Genomic DNA, 24,466 nt, shown 5'->3' with positions numbered 1-24,466 from the left:
GAAGGCAACCACTTACTTTCCTATCATCTGGGATGTTGGCTTTGTATGAAGAACACTTATTTTGTCATTGAGATTAAGAGCGTCAGGAATTCTGCATAGTAGGGCTGGATGCAAAACAGTTACATCAAGAGAATTTCCATCATTTTAAGGAGCTTTGGGTCTCAAGTCCAAGCTGACTGCATCACTGGATTTGCACCACAAACTTTAGTGATAGTTGATCAAGAGTGCAGAAAAAATGTGTGTGTAAGTAAATAAGTAGTCCCTCTACTTCAGTGGTAACTATTAATAATTTTGTTGTGGGAAAGTCAAGCAAATAACCGTTTAAATCTCCTTTTTAATAGTGCTATTAGCTGAATTTGATCATCAGACTCTACTCAATATTTTCCTCTAGGCAAATACATTTATATAAAACTTTTTGTTTGGAATACAGTGAATTTAGGCAGCAAATGCTATACTCATTTTTAATGGATTTCTGGTAGCATAAGTATTCTGAAAAAGGGACTGAAAAAAAGGCTGAGAAAGAAGTCAAATGTAATCTTACAGCTGTCACCAAAATGTGAATATTTAATCTGTTTTCACATTGTGGCCAATTGGTAAACAGTTCTTTCTTGAGTTACACGGTCTGAGCCTGAAAATCAGTGGCAGTGCGTTGAGCCTCTGCTAGGCTATCTGAACACAAATGCCTTTGGAGAAAAGCTTCCTTCTTTTCCTTCCAACTGCATGCTTTCACATCAAACGCTGCTTAGAAAAGTTTCTTTTTTAGTTTACAGGAAGAATACAGAGCATATGCTAAGAATACAGGGGGAGGGGGAATAGCTGAGTAATTAGACAAACAAAAACTCCTTCTAGCACCTTTCAAAGTTCAGCATATTATTTAGAAGAGAAAAATCAACATAGCATTAAATAGGAACGTGTGTGCAGTATGTTCAGGGGTGTGGCAGAAATGCTAAGTCATGGCCTGAACCAGCGATTGAGCACCTTCTGGGAAGGCAGGGCCAACCCAGGGAAGCTCAGGTGCAAGCAATGCCCCTGAGTGACTGTAAGGGGTGGAGTCAGGATCTACCCCTTCCTAGACCTCATTTAAGGGTTGGCAGCAGAGGTGGGGTATCTAATTGGCGATTCCAGCATGTGGGAGATCTTCTAAAGGTAAGCAAGTTTTTTTTCCTTTGTTTCTGTGTCTATGGCTGCTGTATTCGGGCTTTTTCTCATTTGCTGTAGCCTAGGATTGTGCCACTCTGCTGTTACTGCCATACTTCCCATCACATTATAGCATTACAATGGGGAAGTAGTGAAGCATGGCTTTACTAAAACCAGCCCTGTTTGAATCGTGCTTTCAGGGAGCAGCACCCAGCCCTAGACAACTGCCCTTCCCTGGGACAGGCTGAGTACCTGCTACAGCAGCCTGGGGTGGGGATCAGGGGCCACAGCTGTCTGGAGAAAGCTCAGTAACCTTTAAAGCAATTGGAAACAAATGAAAAACAAACAAACACAACAAAAAAATGAATATTATGGAGAGGATCCTAAGGGTAAAAGCAAGTGGGAAGGGGTGGGAAAAAAAAATTTTCCTTGTGTTTAGTAACAATTTTTATGACTCAGAAAATGGCATATTTAGAAAGTGTATGTAGGTCTTTAAGCTGTCATGGTGAGCATCTGGCTATTAGCTCAGGCTGTTTGCTGAAATTGTGCCTCTTCCTCAGTGAGGTTAGCCGCACTGAGATCTTTTTGGCCCTGTAGGTGAAGCCTTTTTTTTTTTTTTTGTTAGCCTTTTGTCTTGCAGTTAGAGACTTTTAAGCACAGCCTTTGTAGTGATGAAAAGGTATAGGTAGCTGAATCAGCCTCACCAGAGATGGGCCTCCTGAAAGATGCCTGTTACTGGTGTCAGTCGCCGAATGTGCAAGGCTAGCTGTTCAGGCAGAGAGTATGACACTAGAAATAGCCACTGTCTAGCCGGAGCTCTGCATGGGTGTTTTGGAACTGTTGGCTGTATCACATGGCCTATTACTGACTTTTTTTTCCTATTTCTACTACTGATAGGTTAACCAATTAATGCTTATACAGTTGGTTGAGAAGTAATGCATTACTTTATTGTCATTATCTATTGTTATAGACAATTCATTGAATCCTTTTAGGGATAGCTTTTCCTTTGCTGATCCATCACAGGTTTTCATTCCTTTATCTGATTGGAAAGTAATTAAATACATCCTTTCAATAAGCCTGAATTCATAAATATTATTGAATCAGTAATGGCATCCTTTATCATTATAGTAGGTGACTAGGCTGAAATGCATAAAGAAATCACTATGAAAACATAAACCCCTGTTAATATGGTCATTAGCAGGTTATGATTAAAAACACTACTGCCTAAAATGAAGGTTGGCCCCTGCATAGAAATGAGGCCAGATGTTTATCACAGATGGGAAATCTTAGCTTAGCACTGGTGTTTTTTAAAAAAAAAAAAAAAAAAAAACTAGCTAAAACCATTCTTGGCTAATAGAAAAATCAAGAATTAAAACTCTGCATTGTTTTATTTTTCTGTGACTTTTCTCTTACTTCTCAAATGCAACCAGTAGAGCATTGAGGGGAGACTATTCTGAGTTAAATTATATGCACAAGCATCACAACGTCTTCCCTTAACATTATGTGACAATCCACTCATTTACATCAAGAACTGTATTCTGAGGAGGGCTGAATACAAAAGAACTGCAATCCCTTGTGGAACAAGAATTAATTTTATTATTAAACAGCAAAGCCCACTGAGGGGGAACAACGTTCTTTCCTTGGAGCAGCTCTTTGAAGGCAGGGGGTCACTCGGACACCGAACTGTGGGCAGTATTTCTAGATTATCTTATTATAAAGGGTCTTTTAAGATCTCCTAGCTGTCATCGCACATCAGCCAAAAGATGTTTCTCTTAACTGACAACAAGTTCATTTTAACAGAAAATAAGGCATTGTTTTATGGTCAGATTTGTCTTGCTCTGTGGTACTTCTAGGTAAACTATGAAGCCCAAGTGCTGTATTATTGGCATGATGCGAAGTGGCTGATCAACATGTCTGTTCCTACACAAAATGCATACATTTCTATATGTACCGCTGGCATTTGAAGGCTTTAAGTTTCTTCTTTCCAAAATGTGCTCTAAATTTATGGCTTTGTTGGCATTTGTGTCATTCTTCTTTCTGATTTTTCTACTGTGCGTGCCTTGCAAGAACATTCTGTGCTGTTTTTTTTTTTTTTCAAATATTCCTTTAGGTTGTGCTCTTGTCATTGCTTGGCTCTGGAACAGTGCTAGAAAAGATCATAGCAAGAGGGCATCAGGGTCAGTGTCATGGACTTATATGCATATGCAAACACCTTGGAGATAAGGAGAACTACTTAGATGTAAATTCTACCTTTACTACAAGGACTTCTTAAAATTATTTAATTCACACTGAACCAAACAGATAAATGCCTACAGTAACATCATGTATAGAGACATTGTGCCTGTTGTGTGGTATGATATAAAAATGTTGTTGCTGGGAAAAAAAAAATCAACTGAACTGTACAAATTTTTGTGGTAATTCTGATTTTATTAATGAAGCATTAATCTCTGTGCACCACAGGTAGCATTTCTGTAACTAGGAACTTTAGCAGGTATGCATGAAGATAATTGAAATCTATAGAGTTATTCTGATTTATGAGGCTAAGATTATACATCTTTTCTGATCTAAAGTTTGGGAGACTTTATTTCAGCAGATATTTTCAATGGTGTGGAGACTTTTAGGGCATTCATGTTAGTGTAACTCACCTTTGAACCTGCGAGCAAATAAATGAACATAGAATCTTAATCATGTCATGTAAGGAAACATTTTTACAGAAATTCCAGCATGAAGTATAATAGGAAAAAGCTGTCACCACAGTACATGTACTTTGTCAATACTGGTTAGGTCAGAATTAAATCTTTGCTAATGCTTCATCTGCAGATATGCTGCTGAAACTGCAGTGGAACTGGAAACGAATGACAGCAAAAATGCAAATGGTGCTTTCAGTAATAAAATAGATTGTGTCATTCAGTTCAATCTCCAGATCCCTTAGTTCACAAGAGGCTATCGCTCAAGGTGGCTTTGCAGTGCAACAGATTGGCTATCGCTGCTAGGTGCCATACATCTACCATCAGAAGCAATTTTTGTGCTGAAGATACAGCCTCACCAGATTACATGCAAGTGGCTGATGAACATTTGGCAGTGCCTGCTGGGTTAATAAATGCAGCATGCTGTATAATTGCAATAGTTATGAATTGTCTCAATCAAGAGAGGGAAAAAAAGAACTTGTCCCTACCTCCCCATTACCAATTATAATTGGTGTATTTAAGTAGCTCTGGCATTTTTTACACTAACTCAAAAGCGTGGGAGATGCAGATGTTGTTATTCTCATGTTTTTCCCACAAGCATATGCTTTGTTCACAAGTTGAGAAAAGCAGATAAAGTAAACTGAGTACAGTAGTCTTGTCTTCTCAACAGCAGGATAGACTGGTGGTTAGAGGGAAGGCTCTGGCACTTAACTCACTGAGAGAGTAGAAGGGGAAACAAATATGTGCTTCTAGTTTTTAAAAATACCTATTGTTTAGTTGCTTGAAACTATTGGGTAAGGACTGTCTTCTTTTGGAATAAAGGAATTTCATCTTTGACTAACTCAAACATCCACAGTTTGATTGCTAGATCACATTAGGTTTTTCTTGGTAGAGAAGATGTGACAATCTGACAGTCTTCATCCAATTCAGACACAAACCATTATATTCAATGTACCAAAAATCTTGTGTGTGTGTCTGGCATCCTTTACCAATCCTTGAGTTAAACAATGACTGGGATATATTTTACTGTCAGGAGGGAACAAATTATTTAATGTGTACAGTTTGGAAGGTTATAGTGCATACAAAGATGAGCATGACATTTATAATCAACAAGATGTGAATCAGGTTATTTGCTTACAATTAGTGTAATTGCCAAAGTGTTCTTGTAAGAGTCAACTAAAGTAAGAGGAAGAGAAGCTAATGTGTTTTATAGATGCTGGAGTCTATGTCTTCTTTAGCTTTATTCCAGATCAATCAGGTACATTCTTTTGTAAGTGGAGGTAGTAATAATGATGACTGTAACATGTTCTGGAATACACAGACAAGAATGAATCTGAGCAGACATGAAACTCACCAGGTGATCTTTAATGTTTGCAGAAGGTATGAAGGGTAATTTTTTACCGAGATGAAAGTAAGCATCTAGAAAAATGTTTCTAGCATAGCAGCACTCCTGTATGCTGTGCCTGAGAGCAGCTTCCACACAGGGAGGAGAAGAGAATGTCACCTACAATATAATTAGCAAAACATTTTGAAACAGAAAGTTGAGGTTGATGTTGTTATTCCTCTGAAGAGCTATCATCTCCTGCACTAAATGACTTGTAGAAACTAAATTCCAGTGGGATACAATAAGTCCAATTACTGTAAAATCTAATTTGTACCCTTTCCTAGATCTGGAACAGCATTTTTGATGTAGCACAGTGGTAACTGTGAGTCTGGCTGGATGGAGAGAGACTGTGAAAGCAGCAAATAACTCCCCACGAATATCTATGAGCGTTTGATTCCTTAACCTTGGGTTTGCCAATCTGACTCTTTGATAATAGGCTGGCTATGAATCCCTGTGTCTGTTACAGGTGAATAGAATCTTTTATTTCTTTATTTATTGTCCCCACTTCAGACTCACTAAATTTTCCTGGAATTTCAGATGAGAGGAAAGGAAGAGGGAGAATGAATTTTATTTTTTCTGGGTTTAGGCAGATAAACTGTCCAAAGAAACTCTTATATGACTACAAATACACCTGTACAATGCAGGATCTGTAGTTAAATTAAGTCGTCTTGCTCAGTAACTTAAGATTTGATAGATACATAGCTTGAAATTTCATCAAGAGAACTGGTTTTGCAACAGAGTCTGTTATTCACCTTCCGTTCATTCCTGATCACATTCTCTCCTAATGCAAATTAAAGCATAATGAATGTCTCCTAATGCAAGTAAAAGTGGGTGAAGGCAGTTGTTTTGAGAATTTCCCCAAAATATTTAATCCTGGAAGAAAATGCTTGTTCAGCAGCCAACTGAAAAAACATTCTTCATCCACGTAAGATTGAATAGACATGAATTCTTACTTTCTAAGCTACCCCACTTTAGACTTTCAGGATTACCTGTCAGATGTGAGGGTATTATTCAGTTTCTCTGATATATTGGTACCTTAGTTTATCTGCTTATGTTTTGTATTGGGTAACTATTGAATAGCATTTATGTGATAAGAACAACTTCTATTTAGGACCTATTATGGCTTTTTCGCAGAGTTTACCTTGGATAGCACTGGATTTGGTTCTAATAAGTTATGTGGAAGAGACGTGTTGAATATTGAATATAATGAATATAAATGCCACATGCTAATTTTTGTGAGTTAAATACAGCACATGATTTCTGAGAGCATTTGAAACTCGAGTCCTCTGCTGAGTTATCTCCAGTATATACTAAGGGCAATGTTTTATAAAAATATTAGTGATGGAAAACAGGGTTAAGATACCAAAGACTTAGTGCTCATATCTGAGATATCCTTTGCAATGATTTTGATTGTGATTCTTCTGTTGCTCTCAATTTTACTGAGAAAGTCAATGAAGTTACTCTGAGTTATACTGGCATTACATCTTTGGATTTTTATACTCCAGAGTTCCATACTTACGCATTTATAACTGTAGGCAGAGAAGGTAACACAGAAGATTCAAGTTCCATTATAATTTCCTGCCTTTTGTTCAGCTTTCCTCTTTTTTCCCAGTACGCTTCTGCAGGTAACTGACAATCATGCAAAGGAAACATGAACTTACAAAATCAATAACTTCTTTCAATTTCAAGGCATAAGCCAAAGAGTGTGTACAAAGCACTAAATATAGGGTTCAGCTCTTAGGGATCTGCTTTTGCCACCAGGTTTTCTTTTCTCTGATAGACTGATTGTAAATGTTATCTTTCTCATAGGTCTTTGCCAACTTGATGGTAACTACTAACATGTTCTAGGTGGCAGAAAGCATCTTGCTTGATACAGCAATTTGTTACTGTACAACGCGAAGCCTATGGTGACAGGGAAGGACTAGCTCAAGAAAAGTCCTAATATCCTTGTTCGGGTGGCTTAGAACCTCATGTGATAATGAAGGTATGAACATGGAGAAATAAGAAGGATAAAGTTAAAAGGTTGCAAAGGGCAGCAAAAACCCTTTAAAAGTATTTTATTGACCTCATAGCAGTGTCTCTCCCATGACCATGAATGGACAATTATATTTTCATTTCATCTTCTACAGTGTTTCCGATTGATCACTATAGACCTGATAGTAAGGTGGCTATGTGAGAGCTGATGATAAACTCCACTGATTTAAGGGGGGTGAGGAAGAGGATCTCTACGTGTTTGGAGCCTGATCCCTATCCCACTCAAGTAAGTGAATTCTTGGTAGCGTCTAGGGGTACAGCGCCTTGTACCAAAATCACAGGAGTTATTTACAAGACAAGAGTAAGTTAATGAATAAGACAAAATAAAATGTTAAACTTTAGAAGTATCTTAAAAGATTGTAATAGTCATAAGGTATAGATTCAGGAATGCTTTATCTAACGTGCTTTAATACCTCCAAATGCAAGAGAAATTCCCTTATGTCTTATCAAGAAGATGACAGCTTGCATGTAACACCAACCAAACATCACTGACTCATCAGGAGGACAAACTTTAACTGGTTGCTCCTGAGAGCAGCCTGAGTTCTGTTCATCTGTAAGAAGGGTGTGATTGCTGTGTGAAGTGATAACACTTCAGTTTGGAGCACAGCTCTGTCTCTTTCTGTTTTCCACTTGTTTTAAACTCATTTTAAAGGATTTGTCATTCTTGTTCACTGGATTTTTTTCAGCAGTGTTTAACAAAACAAGTATGTGCTGGTAGCTTCTAACGGGTCCCAGTGGAAGCCTTAAAGGAGGAACTTAGATCTAGAGAGACAAAATCCAGGGCAGTGTTCAGACATTGCAAGCAATAGGGCTGTTAACTCTACAATCTAGTCTGGAGGACATACATGGGGAAACCTTCTTTTATGTCTGTGCATTACATGTAATTGTGAACTTTGTTTTTATGCATATATACATGAATTCTCTTTTTATCTCTGCAAAAATATTCTGTCCTCCTAAGGGCACTACGAAGTCAGATGTGGAAAGGAAAATATATGAGAGAGAAGAGTGGGGAAGGAAATTTACTTGCTGTTCTTCATGTTTTTCATTGATGAGTTATGTAGGATGTGTGTGCACGTATATGCCTCTGAATTACTGAGTTGGATACCTGGGCTAGGTGTCCAAGGTTCCAGCCAGTGCCTTTGTAAGACCACAAAAAGCTGATGACCAGGCAACCTTTTTTAGATAGCTATCCATGCAGAGAGCAGCAGCCTCAGAACTGTACTGGATCTCAGCACTGGGCATCACAGCACCTTGTGCCACTGGCAGCCTGAAAGAAGCCATTTTCTTTGCCTTAAGGAAAAGGTCTTCATTCTCCTCCATTCCTTCCCAGTCTCCTTGTGACCATGGGCCATATTCAACTTTGCTCATCACATCTCTTTCCTGTTCCTTACTTTGACTGCTGCCCTCCCCGCATGTCTATCTCCTTCCTTCCTATAGCCACACTCCCTTTTCAGCTCAGATTTACCCCAGACAGGTCTGGCTGTATGTGAGCATGGAAAAGGTTCTTCAGTTGAACACAAGCTATTAGACATATGGTACTACCTGTGATGTACTACAGCCTTGGTTAACTGATATGATCTTAATAATCCATAAAAGGAATAACAATGAGTATATATGCAAATACATCATTGTATTCTGTAATATCTTTTTAGCAAGCGAAGGAAATTTATATGCTTAATGACTCTCTCTTTCAGTCCTGGTAGAGGCTGACGTAGAGAATGATGAATGTTTAAGAGGCAAAAAATGATTCTCGCCCACTTTTTCCCTTTTAAGACAAGCACCTTAAGAAAAATAATTCAGTTTACCTTTTCTTTAGTGTAACAAACTGCCATTTGAGGTTTAATTGGATCTGTTCTAGGATGCAACAAAAAGTTAGTGGAAGATAAAAGGGGCATAGCAAGAAAAAATATTCAAAGTGAATAATTTAAGATCACATCCATAATTAATGACATTTGGAAAGCTTCCTCTAGTGCTCTAATCATATCTCAAAATGTGCTAATTAGAGCAGTTTGGTACAAAACAGAGTATGCAGGTGTTGAACAGCTTCTTCTGTTCTTTTTTAAGAAATGTCGCTGTAGCTGGTTCTCCTGACATTGATGTTCACATTTATTAAATGTTTCTCCTTTTAACATATATTTGACAGCTGAAGAGCTTGCATATAATTATTAAGTTGTTAAAATAGGCTTAGTCATGAATGCAGAAAAAAATCAGCTATTTGTTAATACTGAAACATAAGCTTGTAGTAAACAGTGGGACATCCTATAATGGCCACTGAGGATATAACCAGTAAAAAGCTGAAAATAAAAAGAGAGATTCAGTCCTCCTGGCCATGAAACAACAAATTACTGAACTCACCTACTTGAAATTTATGTTATCTAAAAACAGTTGTGATACTTCAGCAAAGCTAATCCTTTGCTTATTGCTTGGACTGTTTTGAAGTGCTGTTATCTTTTGGCTGGACAGGATTTTGCTGGCCAATTCCTCATTTATCTTGGAAGTCAATGACAATTGACACCACAATTCCCTCTAAGTCCTCTCCAAAACTAATCAATCTGATCCAGAAATGAGCTGTGCATCCAGATCTTTGTGTGCATGCATTTGTTTATGTGTTACTGCTTTGCCACAAGGAAATAGCAAACACTGAGAAGATGCTTAATGCATAAATAACTCAAAACTCTTCTGACAGCTCTGTGTTACTGAAACAGATGAGGTTCTTTGGGTCCACAATGTCCAGAAAGCAGATGTGTGGGTACTGTCAGAGAGACAAACGTAACTGAAGAATGCAGATTGTATTTAAACTGAATATATCATGACTCTGCAGATTTGCTTTGTGTGATTATTCTAATACATGTTCTATTTTATTGAGGTTCTACAACATTTAGCAGAATTAACTAAATAGTTATATAATTGTGTATTATTAAAAACTGATATCACTTCTGATGAGGTTAGTTAACCTGGCTGTGAGCAGAGATGCTTCCTATTGCATGCTGAATGTTCATTTTAATATGCTTTCTTAGACTCTACATATCTTCAGAAATCTAACACCTGGGCTAAACCTGAGGTGTCTCCAGCTTTTCAAGAGACTCAGCAGTACATGGTCCCTTTTTTTTCAGGCAGGCATTAGACTTAATGTCACCAACAAATTATATCTCTTTCTATACTAGTGTTCTCCTCATTCCTACGCATTAGCATTCAACTCTTTTCTGTGTCTTCTGCAGCTATGAATTATTCCCTGAGAACAATTCATTTGATAATGGAAGTTGCCCTTTATGCATTTGTTATTTCTCCATGAACACATCACAATTTGCATTAATTAGTTTATTATTTGAAATTGTTTGATGAATAGTTTGTTCCAACCCATTTCACTCATGTAGCTAATATTAATTTGAGTGTTTCATCCCAATGATTTGCCATTCAAACTCTGTCCTATTGTGTCACATGGTGATTGTTTCTGCTCCTACTCTGGATGACGTAACTAGAGTCAATCAAAAAGAGAGAAATACGGTTCATGGAAAGTTTTCAAAGAAAAGTTAAAATTTACTCATAGATTATATTCCATGTTTTTTTCCTCCAAGAAAACATTCTACTTTTTCATATTTATATTGTGCTCTTCTCTTTTCTCTATTTTTCAATACTGCAAAAGCATAGAGAAAAAAATTAGAAAATTCTCTTACCCCCTGTTAAAGAATATGTAGTGGAATAAATTAGGATTTTATTTTAGCTGAAAAAAGAAGTTTTTTGGAGGGACAATTTTTCATCAAATATTTTTGACTTGTCCTAGTTATAAGTTCTACAAACAGCTTCTCATTTCTCATGAATTATGATTTACCAATAAATACAATACCTGACCAGTATTAAGTAAAATTCATATAGAATTCAAATGTTGTTCCTCTACCTCCTCTCATCTGTGGAAAGAAAGTGACAACAGCAGGAAACCTGGAGATACATGAATAAAAAAAGAATGAAATGAGATTTCAGAATTCATAAGCATGGTCACGAACCCTTTTTGCTGTGTGTGGAGTCCTGATCTCTTGTTATAAATTTCAGAAAACTTTGAAGTATAATCAACTTATTTATTTGTCCTGAATCAGATATTTCATCTCTGTAAAGATCCAGTCTGAAAAACATCCAGTTAGGATGCACAAAAAGCTATAGTATTCAATATATTCTTATAAATACATAATGCCCCAAAAGATGCAGAATTATATACTCATGTTAATACTGTAATGAGTAATAATGAAGATTTTCCTACAATAATCTTAAGAGGTATTGAAGGTTAATCTTAAGAGGTGCTGAAGAACAGTGGTTGTGTACTGTCTTTAGGATGTGAAAGGATGGGACAGGAACTCAGACACAGATTTATTTTTATTTTTTAACAAATCTTGGAAAAATAAGAACATGCCGGTGTATAAACATATGCAGTATGACTTTTGAAGAAGTAGCTGGGAAAAATCATAGATGAATAAGGAAGTACTATTTTTGCAGTTATCAGGGCTTGAAGATGGATTTGCGTGTTTCTTTCTAGCTATTGCATTTGCTTAACTGACAGCTATAACTCATGTTCTGAGTTACGAACCTCTGGCACTGATGGCACACATTTGTTTTGAATTCTAATAGCCATTCTTCAAAAAGACTGATGAATGGTGAAACAGGATTCAGAAAAGAATAGTAGGAAAATATTTTTTCCATGAAGAAAGAACGTGTAATATGTTTAGCACACCAAACAGAAAATTAAGAGGTGACAGCGGGAAGAGATGGCTTACTGTGGGTGGTATTTCTGTCAGAAAGATGAATCCGTGAGATTCAGGAGCTGGAAGCTAGACTAAGGTAAATTCAGAGTGTAATTAATCAGTGGAACAATTTTCCTCTAGTTATGATGGTTTCTCTGGCGCTGGCAGTTTTTAACTCAAGCCTCAATATCTTTAAGAGATGTCTTAATACTCTTAAATAAGATAAAAACTTCCAAGAAGAAATTACTGTTCTGAGATTTTTGGCCTACAGCGTGGAGGAAGAGAGGAAAAAATCTTCATGAAACTTTTTAACTGTAGTTTTCATGTCAATATTTAAATCATTCAAGTAATTTTGAGATGTGCATAAAAGATATTTTGTTTTTATCAGAGGGAATTCAAAGGGAATCTGAGAGCAAAATAATAATAATTATGATCAAATTGTCAAATAAAAGCAAAACAAAACTATTGACTTCTAGCTATTGCAATTCTATGTCTCACAGCTGGGACAAAGCTTGTTTTTTCTCTTCCAAGCAGATACAAACAAAATATATGAGGTTTTCTCAGAAAAGGATAGATGTGGTCACATCTCTCTCTGCTTCACCTCCACATTAAGCAATTGTGCAGCAAGTCTTTCTGGAGCATCGCTAACCCATAGAACATGAGCAACAACAGCCACAATCTAGTTAATTTTACCTATAAAGGTAATGTTGCCTGAGAGTGCTGGACCATGTGGCAGTTGACAGGCAGTGCCGCCTTACTAAGTGCAGTCTGTCTTTATGGTGGTTATTTCTGTGCTGAACTGCTAGAGTGGAATATTTTTATTTACTGGGAAGAAGCTGTGGTTACTTATGAGAAAACAGTGGCTGTGTGCATCTTTATCATCAAATCCTTTGGTTTATACATCTTGCTCCTGGCTTGGAATTTAGTATTTTAGCATCTTCTGAATTTGCATGTTACATTAATTGGGCAAGAAGTCCTGTGTCTAAGCAATGGTGTATTTAGGAATAACGGAAGAATACCCAGGATCCTACTGTATTTTATAACTGGGAGGAGTAACATGTCCACAGGTGGGAAGCAAGAATGGGCAAGGCTAGTTTTGACAGCATACAATGGAATTGCTTCCTCCATCTTAATTTTTCAGACCTGTCATAAACAGCAGTGAATATGCTCTTTAAGAAGAAAAAGAAGAAGAAAACTGGGATTACCAGCTACCATGGCTTTCTGAAACATCTCTGTACATGTTATTGGTGATCTCCATAAGTTATGTGCTCTGTGGGATAGTATGAAAGCTGGTTAGGAAACCATCTTGCATTTGGTTATTAATCTGTGGCATTGGTTTAGCCTTTGGATATGTAGAAAAGGGTTAGAAATAAAGAGATGAATAAGTGAGATAAAATGATATGATGTAATTGCTTCCCATGGTTTAAAAAAAAAAAATTAAACTAAAACTCTGCTTTTACCCAGTATCTATCTTGGCATTGGTCTCTACATGGTACTCTTTTCTATACATCACTCCTTTAATTAAAAGATGCCTCCCTGTCTCTGCGGGGCACATCCCCAAGGAGAGATCATTTTTGGCTGAGAAGCATATTCTGTGCTTTCATCCTCCTCAAAACCCAGAGTTTGTTTTCCCTCTGTTTGCCAATCAGCATGAAACAGCTTCTTTTGCTCTTAGTGCACCGGAAACAAATACAAGGAGAAGAAAGAAAGCCCGAGGCAATTTTAGTGTGGGGGAATGCAGTGCTGATGCAAAGCTGCAGTAGATGTATGCCTTGATGAGATGTTAATGAATATACAGTGCACACAAGTAGAGCAGCTCTGAGAGCGTGGAAGGAAGTAGAAAGATGCACAAATACTTTGATATTGCCTGAATAAATGGGTACACTTAAACACTTCTCACACTGCTGCTGTTTCTTGCATCCAGCCTGTGCTTCCCGTCGCTGTGTGGCGTCAAATCATTTTGTTTCTTGCAGATGCAGGAAGGGGAACTGACCTGCATGCTCTCCTTCCCTTGGTCATGCTTTGTCTTGCTTCGCTTCTACAGCTTCACAGGAGATGCTGCAAATCTGAATAGGCAGAGATTCATATGGTGAAATTTTTAGCAAATCTTAGGTGTGAGAAAGTTAATGGGGCAGCTGGGGAAAAGGGAAGGTGCCCTGGACTGTGCAGGGAAAGAATGAGTAAAGAGTGCGCACAGAGATGAGAGAGGCACAAAGCAAGATGCAGAGACAGGAGAAACAAGAAATTATTTCAGGTATTGGGATTGTAAATTGCCCTGGACACACTGGGAAATTAGCGTGCAGAACAGCTACTCAAAACCAGCATAACACCCAAGATTAGAAATACCGGGGGAGTAGGGTTACAGAGGTGCAAATAAAAGAAAATTCCGTACCATTAGATTAAAAACATCAGAGAGACAAATAGCATGGTAATAAGAGTGATGATATGTTTAAACACTTGCTATATTTCTTGTTGACAGGAATACATGTATTATTCAGTGCATATCTCCTTAGAAGTAATTTTTTGGAGCTAGTGTAATATTTAAACTTTTCATTTTCATTGTCTATCCTCAGTGTAGCATTACAAATTGTATTCGTGGATTGAAAGGGGCTCTGTGCTTTGCTGTTTTTCCAAAAGAGGCTTTTTCCCTTTGGATTTCATGCAGCTCATAAAGATCTCAAGTCTGGTGTATGGTATTCCATGGATCCCTCTAGAAAGTACGCCACCTTCTGAGGCTGTGACAATGAGAGCAGCCTGGGAGAGGAGGTTCATTGTGGGACAGGAGATGTAGATGAGGAGACGGTCCTTCCTCACAGGAAACTGAGAGTCAGAGGGCTCTTTTTTGGCAGGTTTTGTTTTCATTTTTCTTACGTGTGCTACAAGCATCCTTCACAGTCTGTAGTGAAGTCAGGGCAATCTTTGTTTATTAGCTTTGGAAGTATATTTGAATTAATGTCTATGGAACTATGTTCTAAGGTGGACTCTAAGCACTTAAGCTGATAGATACAGATTCAGGCCAGACTGTCTTTCTGTTTGCCTGTCTTCCTGCCTTCCTATCTGTCTGTCCACCTCTTTATGTGTCTACATTTTTTAGTCTCTCAGTGGCACGGGCTGTCTGCTCTGCAAAACAGGGACTCTCCTAATAGCCTGTCTGCTTGAAGCCAGTATAACTTCAGAATGAGAAGGGAGTTATGTATCTGATAATAAGGAAGCATGTATATACTTTGAAAGTGGGCTTAAAGAAGCAAGGAGGACCGAAGAGAATGATGAGCTGGATGTTTATGTTATCATTTGCCTGACAATGTGGCATTGAACCACACTTGACTTTCTCAGCCCTTCCTGGCTGGTGATGCAGGGGCCTGTGTCCTGAACTTCACAAATACTGGCGTGCTCCTGGATTTTGGCACAGAATGGCAGCTGAAGGGTGGTGTGAGCTTGTGGGCAGACTAAGGCCATGCTTAAGCTAAAATATTTATATAGCATTCATATGTTGCATATGTTATAATGAATTATTATGTTCCCCTTAGAACTGCTAATGATATACAAGAAGTTTACTTCAGACAACATTGATGCATTACTACATTGTTCTTTGTAAATGCTTAGTACTACTTTTTTGAATAAGGAGCGTGTGTGTGTGTGTGTTCATGTGCATATGTGTGTCTACTACCTAGGATCATTGAGTCACAAAATCATGTGAGTTGGAAGGAACTCTTAAAAGTCATGTGGTCCAACTCCCCTGCAATGAACAGGGACACCTACAGCTAGATCAAGTTGCTCAGAGCCTCGTCGAGTGTGAACTCAAATGTCCCCAGGGATGGGGCATCTGCCACTTCTCTAGGCAAACTGTTCCAGTGCTTCCCTACCCTTATTGTAAAGGACTTTCTTACATCCAATCTAAATCTTCTCTTTTAGTTTGAAACCATTTCCCCTTGCCCTATCACAACAGATGCTGCTACACAGTCTGTCCCCATTCTTACAGCCCCACTTTAGATACTGAAAGGCCACCATCAGGTCACTTCAGAGCCTTCTCTTCTCCAGGCTGAACAGCCCCAGCTCTCTCAACCTGTCCTTGTAGGAGATGTGTTCCATCCCTTGGATCATTTTTGTGGCCCTTCTCTGGCACTCCAAGAGGTCCATGTCTCTCCTGTATGGAGGACTCCACATCTGGATACACTACTAGTTTTCCATTGAGATAGTATCTAACTTTGATAGTTTAGGAGTGATCTAACAAAATGGCAAGAATTCCGTTCTATCAGTTACTGCCAAACAAGTTAAGTCATCTGCATTTATTAACTTAGAGGATACTGTTAGTATCATTTTTCACCATAGGGAAGAAAGATCAAATCTTCTGTACCGATGCAGAATAGATAGCATGCAACGAAAGGCCACTTATTAAAATAACATTTGTCCCATCTCCTTTAATCACAAGGTCCTTTATCAAATGTTTAGCCTAGAAACCTCTCAGTTCTCTTCAGAACCTGCACAGCTGCTCTATGCTGCGTGCTGACGAGGTACCTACATTATAGTCTTGTGAGAGAGGCACAGTGAGTACTGAACAGCTAATGCAGTTTGTCTGTAGGGGAAATAAAATCCATAATGATTAAAAGAATCTGCCAGAGAAAAAGAAAAACCGAGGATCTTTCTAGGAACCTCATCTTAGGCCACGAGCATTTGCGTTCTATTTAAAAATGCAAAAGGAGCATTGACATCTAGTATTTGTTCCAGTATTTTACTAAAGAGATTTAATGGTCCACAATTCAATTTGAAGGGAAAGTATCCCCCAAATGACTCTTTATAAAGTCTTTTGGAGACCGAAGTCAGTATCTATGGGCCTTTAGAGATTCAGCAATTGATTACCTGTCCAGGTCAATGAGTATTAAAACCCAAAGAGATTCAGAAGTACGTTTCATTGTTACAAACCCCACCTCTGATACCACTGACACACACTGACTGGTCTATAGCAAAGTTCAGTATATAAATAAAACATCTTGATCTAAGACCTAACTGAAGTTTTACAATGTCCAGAAAACTTCATGCTAATTCCTTTTGCTGTAGTGTGAGCATGCCTGGACTTGTTCTTTCAGTTCATGTCTCAGTGCATGATGAGCATAAAGTTATCAGATTTTAGAGGCCACTAATTCCTTTGCCTGCTAGCGTTGTGGTCCTTTGTCTCCTTTGCTTGTAGAATAATGTTATCTTGTCTTCTCAAAGCTCCTTTCATCCTGAAGAGCTCTAACAGCAGAGTACAAGAGTCACTTCATCCCCTCAAAATGAGGTCAGTTGAGCTTGTGGCTTTCTGAAAGGCAGGAGTTGCTTGAGAGAGCCAAAAGCTTGTGACTGAAAAGGATGAAGAACAGAATATGCAACAGTAGCTGCATATGACAAATGAACTGCAAGTTACAGAAACTGGGAATCAGTAAGGGAAGGAGTTGATTTGGTCTTTTGAAAGGTAACAACACTTAGGAAATTGCTAACTTTATGAATTTTGGAACTAGGTTTTACATCTTACCTGAAACACACAATTTATCAACATGAAGTTGAGGCATTGTTTTGCTAACTGAAATGGAAGTGGGTCATTTTTGGAAATCTGATGTCGTGTCTTTTATTTTTTTGCTGAATCTCGTATCAGTCTTGATGATAAGGCAAGGTTCAGTTGGTGGGGGAATTCAATTCATCTAATTCTGAACCTTAACTCAAAGTCAATATTATCTGATTTGAATGTATCCACCCTTCCAGAGAGGCATTTGACTAACTATTATCTGTTAAAATCCATCAAGGGATGGAGATTCCACAGTCCTGCATGCTAATTATTAGAAAGAACCACTGATGTCCAAACTACATTTCCCTGTCATACTTCCTTACTGAATTTTCTATTTCAGTGTGTATGAACCCTATGGCACATATCAGTGAATGTCATGGCTGTAGAACTATCCCAGGCATAAAGTGTGTGAGATGCTCTGTTGCTCAAAGAACACTTTAAAAATCTGATGTTCTGGAGAACATCACTTTCTATGCGGTACTGACCCATATGAGTTGCTTCTTTTTCCTATTTAGCTCCTAGCAATAATGAATATACAACAAGAAATTACGTTTTTTTTTTTTTTTTGAGAGAGATTTAACTGGAAGTTTAGTTTGTTTCAATAACAAGAATATTGAAATTAGGAAGTATTATAGTGGCTATCTTAAACATAACACCAAATTTTATATGTTAATGGGGAAAAAAAAAAGAGGTCCACTAGTATGTGAATTTGAAAATCTTATGAACAGTGTACCTGAGATCCTTCTCATCTTGAAAAAAAAATTAGTAACATCAATCTGGGCTATGGGCTAGTCAGCCTCCCTTCAGCCTCCAATAAAGATTATAAAGCCTGATGTTGTCCTCATGGAAGCTGTTTCTGAGCACAGGAAGTACAAGAATGTAATTGGAAGAAGTCAGAGCAGTTTTCCCAGGGGTAAATTGTGCCCAGCGAACCTGATTGACTTCTCTGATTAAATGACTGATGTGGATGAAGGGAAAGAAGTTCATGCTGTTTGAAGTGCACGTCATCGAGCATGGCTTTCTACATTCTGTCCAATAGCATCCTCCTAGCCAAACTGAAGAGATTGGCTATGGAGGTGGACTATAATATAGGTGATGGCACATGGAAATGTAGATGAAAGTATCAAAGAAATGTTTGACCTATGATGAAAAGACATACTATATTTTTAAGAAATGATTACTAATATCTGTCCTTTACTTTGTCTACCATGGCAGAGAGATACTGTGAATATAAAGACAGCTAAGGGCTTCACTTTATCAGAAAAGTCAGTTGATTATCATTATGGAAGTTATATAAGAGTATATAATGAATTTGTTCATCAAATATACACTATTTGTAAATATATATACTTACATTTTATTTTATCTATTATATTCACAGACAGCAGTTTATTATGTTTCTCTTTAAAATTACTTTTAGATGAAGTAGCTGATGAACATGTCATAAAAGATCTTATACTGTATCTTGAACTTTTACCATGTATTGAATAGCGACAGAAAGCCATGTTCAGAAATCCACCTTCTATGAAAATAAAATTGAAGACAAAGTAATAAGACTTTTTTCTTTTGTTAATTAATTAAATACATTAATTTTTAAAATACTGAATAAATGTAATTAAAATATCAAAAATCTATTTCTCTACTTCACTCTGGAGAAGGAAATGGAAATTCATTGTTTCAGAAATGTGTTTGGGGTATTCTTATCTTAGTACTATTGTTAGCTGTCTTTCCAGGAAGGTTAGTGCACCAGTTCTGTTGTGTTACTGAGTTCTACCTGAAGGCTGCTGCAAATGAACCAGATTTCCTGATTTCCTGGCTGACGTCTCCTTTGAATTCCCCTATTTCCTGATTTTTTTTTTTTTTAAACTAAGGAAACCATAGCAGTTCTGGTCCATTTTCACAGAGATCCTGATTCACTGAGTAGTTCAATACACACTGAACTTTAAAAATAGTCATAATCTCACTGATTCATCTGGATTACTCATATGCCTAGAAGAGATATAAATAGGATTAGTGTTATATATACACATTGCTCTTCAGGTTTATTCTCTGCCACAGAGTTTTAAGCTCTTGTATCAGTTATGAAGATGTTGGGAATTCCAGTCTCCAAGAAGCACTTAAAATACCTGCAGACACGTGGAGCTGTGTTACCTTCAGGAATTTTAACGATTTGACAGTTGTTGCAGACTTTTGCTAGTGAAAAGAAGGGGACCAACCCTCTCCAAACTCCTAAGTCTTATAACTCCTCCTGCCAGTCTACTCAAAAGCATACTTTTTAGACTTGTTTGAAAATTAATCCAGTGCAAATTATTTTTTTATTTTTATTATTTTTAATTAGTAATTATTGAGAAAGTATATTTATTTAGTATTTCGATGTGGAACAGGGAAAGCTCATTATAGAATTGGGTCCTCAGCCTTATAATCTGATGACATTTTATCCCCTTGCAACAGAGTAAGTTAGAATTTTTAATATTTAACTGTTTGTGCACCATGGGAAAATAGGAAGCAGCAGAATGGAATGGAAAAGGGGTTTACTTCAGGAAATTTTTCAAGCCCAGATTCTCTCATTTGAACTGAAATATCAAATAAGTTGATGAAGACTTTAATGCATTATCTGACCACCAAAGAAAAGGTATTTTTGGTTTGTTTCCCTGTAGGGAAAAAAAAAAAAAAAAAAAAAGGAATGCATATCATTACGTTTGTTGGTTATCACCCAAACTTTTATTTTTGGGAGGAAATCAAGATTATCTCATTTTTGGGCAAAAGTGTAGATATGAGGTATGATATATTAAAACTTCTTGATATTGAGGGCAGCTGATCAGAGAATTTCACACAATACTATCTTGAAATTAAATCAAGAAATTCAGTGAAGATAAATTTATTAGATTATTTTTTACCTCTGAGGGGGACTCATGAAATAGTCTTCTCTTCTAGACAGGAATTACTGGGCCTTACTCCAGGAAAAATAAGAACTAAACAAGAGGAATGATACAGCCAAACATGCCTGCAGGGGAACAGCTATGGGATGCTCCCAGCTAATTCCTTTCTTTGTTTTCTTTGCTTTGGGCAAAATATGAGGATTATGACTCTTTTTTTTCTGGGATTTTTGGAAGCCTGAAGATCAAGAAGCATAGAGGTTGTGGCAGAGGTGTGGTTTTCAGCAGTGCCTGTGTGAAGAGCAGAACAGGCAGATCTTAAATATCCTGTAATTTTAGGATCTTCCAGACATTACTGCTCTTACAGAGAAAGACTGCACAGATACAGTAGTCCTAGCTAGAGACGGAGCAGAAAGCTCAATTTATGTTCTTTCTACGCATTTTTGGGTCTGGGAAATCACAGACTGAAATACAATGTACCAAGCTGAGGTGGACAGCAGAATCAGTATCTAGAAGGAAAGTCTGAAAAGACATAAAATGAAGGAGGGCATGCAGGACTGACAACCCTGGAGTCCAATATTCTCCTTAAATCACTGCACGAGCAGCAGAAATGACTTTTCCTTGTGCTATATTTTTAAAAACTCTGAATCTTCATATTCATGTTAGTCAAACTGAAGGAAAAAACCCAAAGGATGAAAGGAGTGTTAGTGTGTTTAGTCACTTGTATCTTTGCTACTGCAGTGCTTTAAGAAAAGCAGAACATTATCTATCTTTGATTGACTGATCTGAGACATTCAAAAGCTAAGTGTTTTGACCATTGACGCACAGGGAAAACTGTGACAGAGTGAACTGTGAAATCCAGCATCCATATGTCAGACTATAAACAGCTCTTCCATACTGAATGGATTAAGAGCCAGAGTCCTGTTTCATACATGATCCTCTAAAATAGCAACCATAAAGCAGAGTAGAAAAATAATTCATTGTCGATTTTAACACGTGAATTATGGGGGCATAACTTCACTTGCTTTTTAATCCCAGTCATCCCAAACTCTAGGAAATAAAATCAAAATGTACCTTCACAATTGCATCCACAAATAGTGAGAGATTCTTCTAAAAAGAGATGCAGTTTGCTGTGTGTCTTGGCAGAGAATTTTTCTGCTTGGCAGAGGACTTGCTCTTCAGCACGAGTCGTCTTTGCTGCTGTCATAAAGGTGTGACACAAAAGATCTGGGTGAGAATGAACTGAATTTTCTCTCCCTGATCTTCTAACATAGTCAATATAATGAGGGTTAATTAAAACTGCTGTCACCTGACTCAGGTCAGTAATCCATATTTGCCAAGTGTACGCTTTACTTCTGGGTGAAGAAAGTAGAAAGAAAAGCAATACAAGAGAGCATCTCTGAAGTGCAAGTCTTTGTTGGTGACTGGAAAAGCTCTGCCTATCTCCCAGCTGAACTGCAGGGTGACTAGTGGGAAGCTGAGATAAGCACTGCTTGTGCAGCAACCCAGTTCTCTCAGCATTGAGATCTTGCTCAAAGAAGCACACAAACATCCTGAGCCTAATTAAAAGTGAGTGTCCAGGAAGGAAAGTTGGCACTTTGTAGCTGGAAAAAAACAGGGGAAAACTCCAACTAATGCAAAATAAAGCCAAACTTTGACAGTTGTTTCTCACGGGGAGAGAGGGAGCTTGGGATTCTAATTGCTGTACGTCATTTTACCTCAACACTGACCTGTTTAAGTAGAACATGACATCAAGATTATTCTAGCGTTATCAGGATCAGTTTCTCCACTAAGACACACAGATGACTTGCTTGCCAGCATTTGCAGAGCAGTTAAAGATTTCTCCTGCACAAGCCTGACAGATTTAAATCTCTTTCATTATTAGCTCTCTTCACAACTCCTACTTAAATATGTTATGTGTAATTCCAGGAAGCATTCCGAGTTACAAAATTTAAGCTAAATTCTGCAAATCAATGAGAATTAAAGAACCCTATCATTTTGCAGAGCTAGCCATTAAGGCTATTTTTTTTTTCCTCCAAACTTTGAAAATTTATGCAGATTTTCTATTAGTGGTGGTTCGAGGGCTCTCAGGCAAACAGAAATTCCTGAAAGGGAGCACTTTGCCACCTTTCAGCCTCTGAGATGAAACGAGTGGAGGCCATTAATGGCTCTGTATCTGCTGTGACAGAGCCACAGGAGAGTAGCAGTCCCACCCTTCTTTCTGCAGGATATGGCGAGCTGTCATTGACCTGAGTGAGAGGATGAGACCCGGAGAGTTTAATAAAAGCAAAAAAGTATTTTTGCTATGATGGCAACTTCTGAAAGAAGAAAAAGTTAAATGTCCTCACAAGCATGTCAGAAATGTCAGTATGACAGTTTGCATGTCTCCAAGCAGTGTTGAGGGCTGGATTTGTATTGAATTTTCTCTTTTCTATGTGCTCTTGTTCAGTCTGCTCTTTCTGTCTCTGGAGGGATCAATGCAGCCTTTTAACAAGGTGAACTTTGAAATAGAAATCACAAAATGATTTTCTACAGTGCTTCAAACAAGAAAAAAAAGGAAGTCTAAAATGTACAGAGAAATGACAAGTCACAGTTGTATAAAGCATTAGGGGTTTGATAGTTCAATCTAGTTTGCATACACAAAACTTTTACATGCATATGACTAGAGAACTACACATTATTTCAGACAGCAAGAATGTCAGCACACATGGCGATAAATACTTGGCTGCTTATCCAGTTTGAGAGAAAACTGAGGCCCTAAATCTTTCCTAACAAAGTTACTAATTCAGGACAAAACCTGATTTACAGCTCTAGAAGCTTTATTCCACTTCTGTTCTTAACACTTTTTTGCTTATTTGCAAATCTGGTTATAAGATCTCTGCTCTGTTTGTATGATGTCCTTTTCAGTGTAAAGTCTGGAAGTTTTGTAATAGTGCATCAAGCTATGCCAGTGTTAGTTAATTCAACCCTTTTAATTTCCCCTCACATCTGCTGAATTTGTCCTCAGTTCTCTTCTTTCTTGTCCAGCTAAAAACTTTCTTCCTCTGCATGTCAGCTCTTCTCTTTGGGATCATTCTCATCTCATGTTGCCTCAGTCGCTGACCCTTTTCAGCCATGCACGTAGGTTTCCTTTCAAAACCCATGTTACTAGTCTTTCTGGTCTCTTCTTTTTGTTGAGACCAGGTCTGGATGTTGACTTACTTGCTGTAAATCAAATGTAGCAAAACAGGGCTTTGGTTCCCTGAAGGGAACTTCTCCTCTGCTCCTGGTTTTAAAGGTTTTGAGAGGGCTATGACTTACTACAGCTTCTTACATTTGAATATGCATTCTTTTTTTCTAGTTCTTTCTTTGTGTCTCTGATCTCTAGGTATCTATTTACACAGTAATTAAATCAAAATATGGCTCCTCTCCGCCTTCTGCATTACAAAAGTATCGCTGTCAAATTCATTTGGCAACATCATCAGTCCCACTATGTGACTGTCAACAGAACTACTCAAACTTGCTTTTAAGTCAGCAAAATAAAAATGCAGGATGTATTTATTAGGGTTTTTTTTCCTTCAAATTCACTGTCTGCAAGCTGCCATCTAGTTTTAAAATTCACTTAAGTTACATAAATAGAAAACGTGCTTTTCTGAAAACTCTTGTACACTTTGGATTTCTAGCTGTAAATGTATGCCAAATTTAATGGAAAATATCAATTACTTGATCAATCTGCAAATAATCCTAGTGTTATCCAGGTGACCTGAGTCTGTATTTGGCTTGGCAAAAGATTTCCTTTGTGATCTTGGGTGACTCCTGTACTTTACTCTGTCCACTTCTGCAAGAGCCAGTTGTATTGCCCAGGACTCACTTATCTTCCCAGAAAACTGTAACTGTAAGACACACCACCCAAAGGAAGTCTGTTAGGTATTTGTGTGAGGAGGGCCTATTTATTTAAGTAGATAGGAGGAGTTTATAAGAATTTGCAGACACAAGCAATGACATGCTGACACCTCTAGGAGGCTCATTGCCTCACTTTGTTCCACAGTGAGCCATGGAGAGTCTATGACTGTTGTGGCTCAACCTGTCAGGCAGCTCAG

General features: G+C 37.8%; 2 long non-coding RNA genes across 8 annotated transcripts in view; both read left to right on the top strand.

The window, feature by feature from the left end:
* Nucleotides 1-24,466, top strand: part of LOC110395749 — a 328,266-nt gene that overhangs the window by 198,666 nt on the left and 105,134 nt on the right. The gene's annotated exons all lie outside the window — the stretch shown is intronic.
* On the top strand, nucleotides 1,051-13,804 carry LOC110395748. 4 transcript variants are annotated; one of them, XR_002436605.1, is made up of 4 exons: nucleotides 1,051-1,146; nucleotides 7,018-7,192; nucleotides 7,338-7,468; nucleotides 13,114-13,785. It is a non-coding gene; the product is annotated as an uncharacterized LOC110395748 (long non-coding RNA). The 4 variants fall into 4 exon arrangements; XR_002436607.1 differs by lacking the exon at nucleotides 1,051-1,146 and having other exon boundaries at nucleotides 7,011-7,192; nucleotides 12,504-13,804; XR_002436606.1 differs by lacking the exon at nucleotides 1,051-1,146 and having other exon boundaries at nucleotides 7,011-7,192; nucleotides 12,507-13,802.

Source organism: Numida meleagris, chromosome 3 (assembly GCF_002078875.1).
Source record: "Numida meleagris isolate 19003 breed g44 Domestic line chromosome 3, NumMel1.0, whole genome shotgun sequence".
NCBI classification, from domain to species: Eukaryota; Metazoa; Chordata; class Aves; order Galliformes; family Numididae; genus Numida; species Numida meleagris.
Note: the sequence above shows the minus strand (reverse complement) of the source record. Positions and strands in the feature narration are given on the sequence as shown.